The sequence below is a fragment of the Hylobates moloch genome, unplaced genomic scaffold (assembly GCF_009828535.3).
Source record: "Hylobates moloch isolate HMO894 unplaced genomic scaffold, HMol_V3 SCAFFOLD_5, whole genome shotgun sequence".
Classification (NCBI taxonomy): Eukaryota; Metazoa; Chordata; class Mammalia; order Primates; family Hylobatidae; genus Hylobates; species Hylobates moloch.
In genome coordinates, this window is record NW_026652280.1 from 133,004,035 (window position 1) to 133,011,062 (window position 7,028).

The window sequence follows — 7,028 nt, forward strand, 5'->3', positions numbered from 1 at the left end:
CTCTGAACTTAGGGGCAATATGACAAGGTTAGTGGTATTGTAGGTGGCAGGTTGTAGCACTAGAGATGGGAGGTAGGGAAACTGTCAGGAGGCTATTGCAGAAGTTCTAGGAGAAAAGAACAGTAATCTAAACAGTGGGGGTTTGAATGGGGATAGGTAAAAGAATCAGGAATTTCTTAACCAATGAAAGCTGATTCTGAGGGTTTTAGTTCGGGTAATGAGGACAGAAGAGATGCCAGTGGCTGGGGAAAAGGGCGAAGATCAGGCTTTGCAGAGGGGATGAGTTCATTTTATCCATATTGACATCTGAGCTCTAATGCGGATTCCAGTAAATATCCCTACCAGGCACCAACCCTAAGGGCTGGAGATGGAGATCTGGGCATTGTCAGCACATTTCAAAAGACTCTGACCTGTGCCTCCAGCCCTGGCCCCATCCAGCCCATTGCTCTCACTGCAGCCAGATTGATCTCTGTAAAAGTATCTTTTTGTACACCTGTTGCCTTCCTGGGCAAAGATTTTCCGTGACTCTGACTTTCTGGAGTATGAAGGTCTAAACCCTCAGCCACCAATGTTGGGCTGCCCTCAGCCATTCCCTGCGTTTCTGGATCAGGACTGCTTTGGTCACAAGTGACAGGGATTCCACTCATACTAGCCTAGGTCACAAGAGGAGTTTGCCGGCTGATATAATCAGCTGGGGCTTAGGGATGTGCATGCTAGGGGTCACTTTCCATCTCTTGCTCCTCTTCTCTTTGCCTGCCGGTTTGATTCTCTCAGCACTTTGTTCCACCTGGCAGGAAACAAGGGGGTGAGGCAACTTCCATGCTTCAAGTCTCATGATGTTTTCACTGGAGTGGGATAGAGTATCTTCTTCACTCAGTTCCATCTAGAAAAATCCCAGGAAGAACTCTGATTGGACCAACTTGGTACAGGCGCCCTTCCTGGGCCAACTAGCCACGGTCAGGAAGGTAGGGTCAGAACCACATGCTTGGAGTGAAGATGTGGCTCTCCTAGGGGGTGGCAGGGTTGCTGGATGTATATAAAATGCATAACATACCATTGTTGTGCCTTCGCATGCTTTAGCCCTCTCCTAGCCAGAACCTTCCAGCCAAGGCCAGCTCTTTTTGGCTTCAAAAGACAAAAGGAAATGTCCCTTAGCTCAAATGTCCCAAATACTCTTCCTATCCCTGTCCTTAAGTTTTATCTTCACGGTCCAACCCTGATTCTCCAGACTTCTGTCCTCCTCCCATCTCCATGAAGCTGTTTCCAGGACACTCCTGGTCACAGTGACTTTTCTCATTTTTCCACAGGGAAAAGCAAAGGACAAAGAGGTGGGGTAACTTGCCCCGGCTGCCAAGCTGGGAGGGACAGGGAGCAGATGGCAGGACAAGCAGTATGTTTCTAGAGCTTGGGGTGTGTTAAACTGTTGTGTGTCGTCTTCCAAGGAGACTGTGCCTTCCTTGAGGGCAGGGACCAGCGCATCCATCCCCCACCGGCAGCCAGATAGATGCTGGCAACTGTTTGGTCATGACAATGGATGGCCATGGCCTCCGCAGCCTCTTTCCACCCTCGGTTCCTAGGTCTGGGGATAGAGTCTTTCCTGCCGATTTGCACAATTTAAAATCCTGTGGGAACTAGGAAGCCTTTCTTACAGGCAGGGATAGAGCAAAATAATTATTAATTATAACGCAGATGCCACCTTTTTGAAATTCTGCTGTCTCCTACATGCGAATGAGTGTCCCCAGCCTCCTCTGGGGGTTTCTGACAGATCGCCCAAGTGCACTCCTCCCCCTCCCATCTTCAGAACTCAAATCTCCTGTGCCTCCAGGGTCCATTGTTTTGCCTGATTTGAAATGCAGGCTCTGATGCTCACGCAGGAGACCCCGAGCTCCATTCCTCCCGTGCCAGAATGGCTTTTCTTCTTGGAGAGCTGCTGAAATGTGGGTTTCTGCATCAATCGAGGTTCCCAGCACGTCCGCGGACCTGGCTCTGTGCCTCCAGAATGTGTTTTCCAATCATCTCCTGGGCCCTGGCTATTCCAGCCTGTCAAGACTGGACTTGCCGGGGCCATGTGGGGCTGCAGAGATGTGCTTTCCAGATTTGCAGTGATATTTATGATTTCTTGGAGCCAGCCCCAGCAAGCTAGGACCAGCCTCCTCCGTGTAACCAAGCAGAGGTGCTGGGCCAGGCGGGCAGTGAGTGAGGATTGAAGAAACCTGTGGCAGGCAGCCTCCAGGCACTCGGCAGGCTCCAGGCTGCTTTCCTTAACTGCTTCCCTCCCAGACATCTGCCTCCCTCAGCCTCCTGCATCAGACCTTGAACATGAAGTCTGCTTAGTTTATAGAAACAGATGAGTAGCATCCTGATATGAGTCTGTTATGACAACTAACAGTGCTTGACTACACGCCAGGGATGCTCTTAGTGCTTTCCAGATGTTGACCCATTTAATCCTTATTAACACCTCATGACATATTATCATGCCCATTTTGTAGACAAGGAGCCTGAGGCTCTACAGAGTTAATGTCACCTGCCTGAGGCCACACAGCAGGTGCGTGGCACAGTGGCCTGTGGATTGAGGTGGCTCTTAAACACCTTGCTGTAACACTTTTTGATATCAGGGCTATTAAAATGCTGGGGATAGGAAAGATGTAGCTAGACTCAGATTTTCATGAAAAGCATCAATTATAGTAACATTAATTTTCTAACTATCCTGCAATTTGGTTGGACAAGAGGGGGCCTCATCCACCCCCTACATTTGCCCTGTTTGTCACTTTACCTACATCTCATCTCAGACCCCAGTGCTAAAGACTGGGACAAACATGAACATTTCGAAGTGGGGCCATGTGAGTGGGTAACCATGTACAGTAGTTACTAACTCTCCATCCCTTCTTTTCTTTCTTTCTTGCTGAAGGTATACTTATTATTTATGTACATAGTACCTTTTCTTACTCTCCCTGTCCCTCTAAAAGGACTACTCAAATTTCTTGAAGCACAAGATATGAGCCCTGCCTGCATGTTTGTCTCATTGTGGTCTCATCATGGTTGTGGATGGATTTGGTCCCTGGAATGAAGCTGGCAAGACCTGTGGGCACAATGTTCTTGATCCAAAGCCCAGCAGCATCCCTTCCTCTGGAGGCTGAGCCCACAGCTGCTGTGTGGGGTGAGTTCAGGATGGCTGGAGCCTCTGCTGAGGCAGCGAAAACCAGCTTTGTCTCTCTGACTCCTCCTCTGCTGCCACCTCCTTCCCCTCAAGACAAAACGCTAGAAAAACAAGGAATCAGATGCCTTCTAGGAATGAGGTTCAAACTCAAAGGCAAATGTTAGAGAATTTGATCTTGGAGAGAAAGTTGTGTTACTAGATAATGTGATCATTATTAACGTTTATTGCATTCATGTGAGCGAATGATTATTCACAAGTTGTCTTGCTCTCTCTGCCTGGCAGTTGAAGAAAACGTGTAGTCCAGAGGGCCAGAGTCCTGCATTCACACTCAATGTCAGCTTTCTAAGAGAACACAGCCGTGTTACTCATTCTGGGTGCCACAATGCCTGCTGTCCCTTGCTGACATAGGGATTGAGGACGATTTGAGTCCAGCCTGTCTTTAAAGCACATTGAGTTCAGAAGATGTCTACAAATGTGAGAGAGTTGGAAAGGAGCTAGGAGAAAAGGCTATGGGAACTGGGTGGCTTTGAACAATGTCCTTGTGTCTTCTTTATTTTCCCAAGATTGGAAACAGTTGGAATGCCTAGGACCTGACACCTTATTCTCTGTCTTCTCATGCATCATTCTGGGCTATGCAAATAATAACAATGCATGTGAATATTATGTGAGTGAATACAGTACTAATCTCTTCTGCCCTTGCCTTAGAAAGGTAGTCTAAGGAAGGGCAGGAGGATTCTTAGGGCATTCGTAGAATAAATTAACTTAGATCTATTAGAGGACACAGATAGCCACACAGAGGGGATGAAACCTTTGCTGAAGGCAGAGGCTCTGTTGTGTTACCTTAAATTGCTAGAATTTGCTTCACAGACAAGTCCCAAAAACTAGCCTATGCCATGAATAAAATGGTTGCATTCCAGGGAAAAATTCAAATTCTTCCCACATGGCAGCAGAAAAGCGAAAGGATACACTGTCACCAGTAATTCAGGTTGTATATGGGAAGCCTACAGAATACTGCCAAATGTTGCAGACATGCATGACCAGTGCTATGAAGCAGGAATCTCATTTCTGGTCCCCAAGAAGCACAGATATCAATCACAATGTTCTCAGAAATACAGATGGATACATTTTGCCACAGTTTGTTATATGGTCACTTCTCACTAACCTGTGGGGTTTACAGTCCATCAAAGTACTTATCTATAGTGGCAACATCACAGTTGGGGAGATCAAGATCTCATAAAATACAGGCAGCTGGGAAAAATAATTGCATTAATATATGTGACGAAGGTAGTAGTGAAAGTTCTAGAAGGTTTCCATTCCCAAAATAACCACTATGTAATCATGAGGTGGCCATATGGGGTGATCCTTTTGAATTGCTTTCTTCAGTTGTCTGGGAGACGTTGTCCACATCATCTGCTAAGGCAGAGGCTCCCAGCAGCAAACCTGGCTCTCTGCAGTGTATTTGAGCCAGCCCTCCCTGGCTGGAAATGGAAAACCTTTTGCAATTGCTTGTTCACTCTGGGTCTCCCTCTCTCCCTCCTTCCCTCTCATTTTCCTCCCTCTCTCTTTCCCTCCTTCCCTTTTAAAATACAAGTCTAGGCAGTTGTGTAACCTTCAAACTTTTCATAAATTATGCAAGAGCTTAAGGGCATAGTTTTTGAAGTCTGGTCTTTCATCCCAAATTATTTGAGAGCGTCAATCTTAATATCTTCATTTATCTCTCTCTAGGTACTTTCCTGTAATACCCTACCTCTTATAGTACCCTGTAGGATCCCCTCTCTGGAGTCAATAGGGGGAAAGAGCAATAATTTAGGATTTTCCTGTTCTTCTCTTAGGAATTAGGACAGAAGTAACAAGATAGCTGATTTTGTATTTTTTGTAACCAGTTTAAAAGCATTATCTCAAAACCTGGAATAAAAGATTGATGCATATAAAGTGCTAAAAAGAATAATAACCCTTGCTGTTATGAGCAGGGCTGAGAAAGGAGCCGGGGAGAGGGAGAGGTGGCTGAGTGTTAGGGCATCAGGGAGAAAGGAAAATGCAAAGATAAATATGGAAATAGCTTCTTGGATATAAGCAAATAAATTTTCAACAAAGAACTCTGCAAGACCTGCTGTATGTTTTCAGATCTCCACATTTTCAGAGGTCAGACCAAGAAGGGGGCCCAAGGTGCAGCACAAGGGATTTAGGCTAAGCCTGCAGACTGCCTGTCAGGGTGACTCAATGGGGGTCAGGTCACAATATGGGTTAGGATTTAGTTCAGCCACCAGTGACGGGAACACCCACAATCAGGCTTCCATAAGGTAGATCACCTAGAAGATCTGGAGGCTGGAGGTCCAGGGCTGGTGTGTTGGCCCCACAGTCATCAGGGACCCAGCCTCAATCAGACCTTCCACCCAGCCATTCCTTGGTGTGGCTCCCCACTCACCGTCCAGAATGGTGTTGAGGCTCCAGCCATCACATCTCAGCTTCTTGGTCAGAACTGAGTCCTGTGGCCACATCTCCCTCGAAGAGACAGAGATTGAGGAATGTGGTCTTTTGGCTGAATGGCAGCATGCCCAGCGAAAACAGGGCTTCAGATGACTTGAGAGTGAAAGGGAGAATCTCCATAACTAAGCAAAGTCAGCAGCTTTTCTCATCCTGGGGTATTTGTTTACTAAATACCCAGTGCCTGATGTTTTCAGGCATTGCTCAAGGGCGGTGGGGAAAAAGTAGATGGATTTCTGTTTTCATGAAACTTACAGTCTAGTGGGAGGCAAGACAGACAATAAATGAACAATAAAGTGTGGCCGGGTTGACAACCTGCATTCCACACTCAAGCTGTCTTCAGATGAAGCTGTACAATATTAATGATGGGAGCGGACGGTGTCAAACATCACCATCTAAAGCCTGCAGGCACCCTGGACAGCCAGCGTCAGCATCTCTTTGATGCAAATTCCATCCTTCAGACACTCCCAAGTGAATGTCTGCCCAGTGAGAAGAGAAGGAGGGAGAAGTAAACAAGTAGTAAGCCAGAGCCCCATCTAAAAATCAGCCCCTGAGTTACTCTTCAGCTAGCGCTCCTCATGGGCCAAGGTGCAAAGAAACACTAGAGGTTAAGAATCTAGCCCTAAAATTCCAGGGCTTTTGTTGTTGTTGTTGTTGTTGTTGTTGTTGTTTTTCCTTTTTTTTTCTTTTTTTTAATTATACTTTAGGGTTTTAGGGTACATGTGCACAATGTGCAGGTTTGTTACATATGTATCCATGTGCCATGTTGATTTCCTGCACCCATTAACTCGTCATTTAGCATTAGGTGTATCTCCTAATGCTGTCCCTCCCCCCTCCCCCCACCCCACAACAGTCCCCGGAGTGTGATGTTCCCCTTCCTGTGTCCATGAGTTCTCATTGTTCAATTCCCACCTATGAGTGAGAACATGCGGTGTTTGGTTTTTTGTCCTTGCGATAGTTTGCTGAGAATGATGGTTTCCAGTTTCATCCATGTCCCTACAAAGGATACAAACTCATCATTTTTTATGGCTGCATAGTATTCCATGGTGTATATGTGCCACATTTTCTTAATCCAGTCTATCGTTATTGGACATTTGGGTTGGTTCCAGCTCTTTGCTATTGTGAATAGTGCTGCAATAAACATACGTGTGCATGTGTCTTTATAGCAGCATGATTTATAGTCCTTTGGGTATATACCCAGTAATGGGATGGCTGGGTCAAATGGTATTTCTAGTTTGAGATCCCTGAGGAATCGCCACACTGACTTCCACAATGGTTGAACTAGTTTACAGTCCCACCAACAGTGTAAAAGTGTTCCTATTTCTCCACATCCTCTCCAGCACCTATTGTTTCCTGATTTTTTAATGATGGCCATTCTAACTGGTGT

The 7,028-nt window shown here is 46.1% G+C and overlaps 1 protein-coding gene and 1 long non-coding RNA gene across 8 annotated transcripts in view; one reads left to right on the plus strand and one right to left on the minus strand.

Annotated features, from left to right (window-relative positions):
- Positions 1 to 7,028, plus strand: part of BCAR3 (BCAR3 adaptor protein, NSP family member) — a 284,920-nt gene that overhangs the window by 237,312 nt on the left and 40,580 nt on the right. The window lies entirely within an intron of this gene.
- The window catches only part of LOC116469753 (uncharacterized), a 17,521-nt gene continuing 10,502 nt past the window's right edge, over positions 10 to 7,028 (minus strand). The window contains exons 2-4 of the long non-coding RNA XR_004248338.1: positions 5,583 to 5,659; positions 1,055 to 1,125; positions 10 to 883 (exon numbers count right to left, since the gene is read on the minus strand). This is a non-coding gene — a long non-coding RNA (uncharacterized LOC116469753). The remainder of the gene's footprint in view (positions 884 to 1,054; positions 1,126 to 5,582; positions 5,660 to 7,028) is intronic.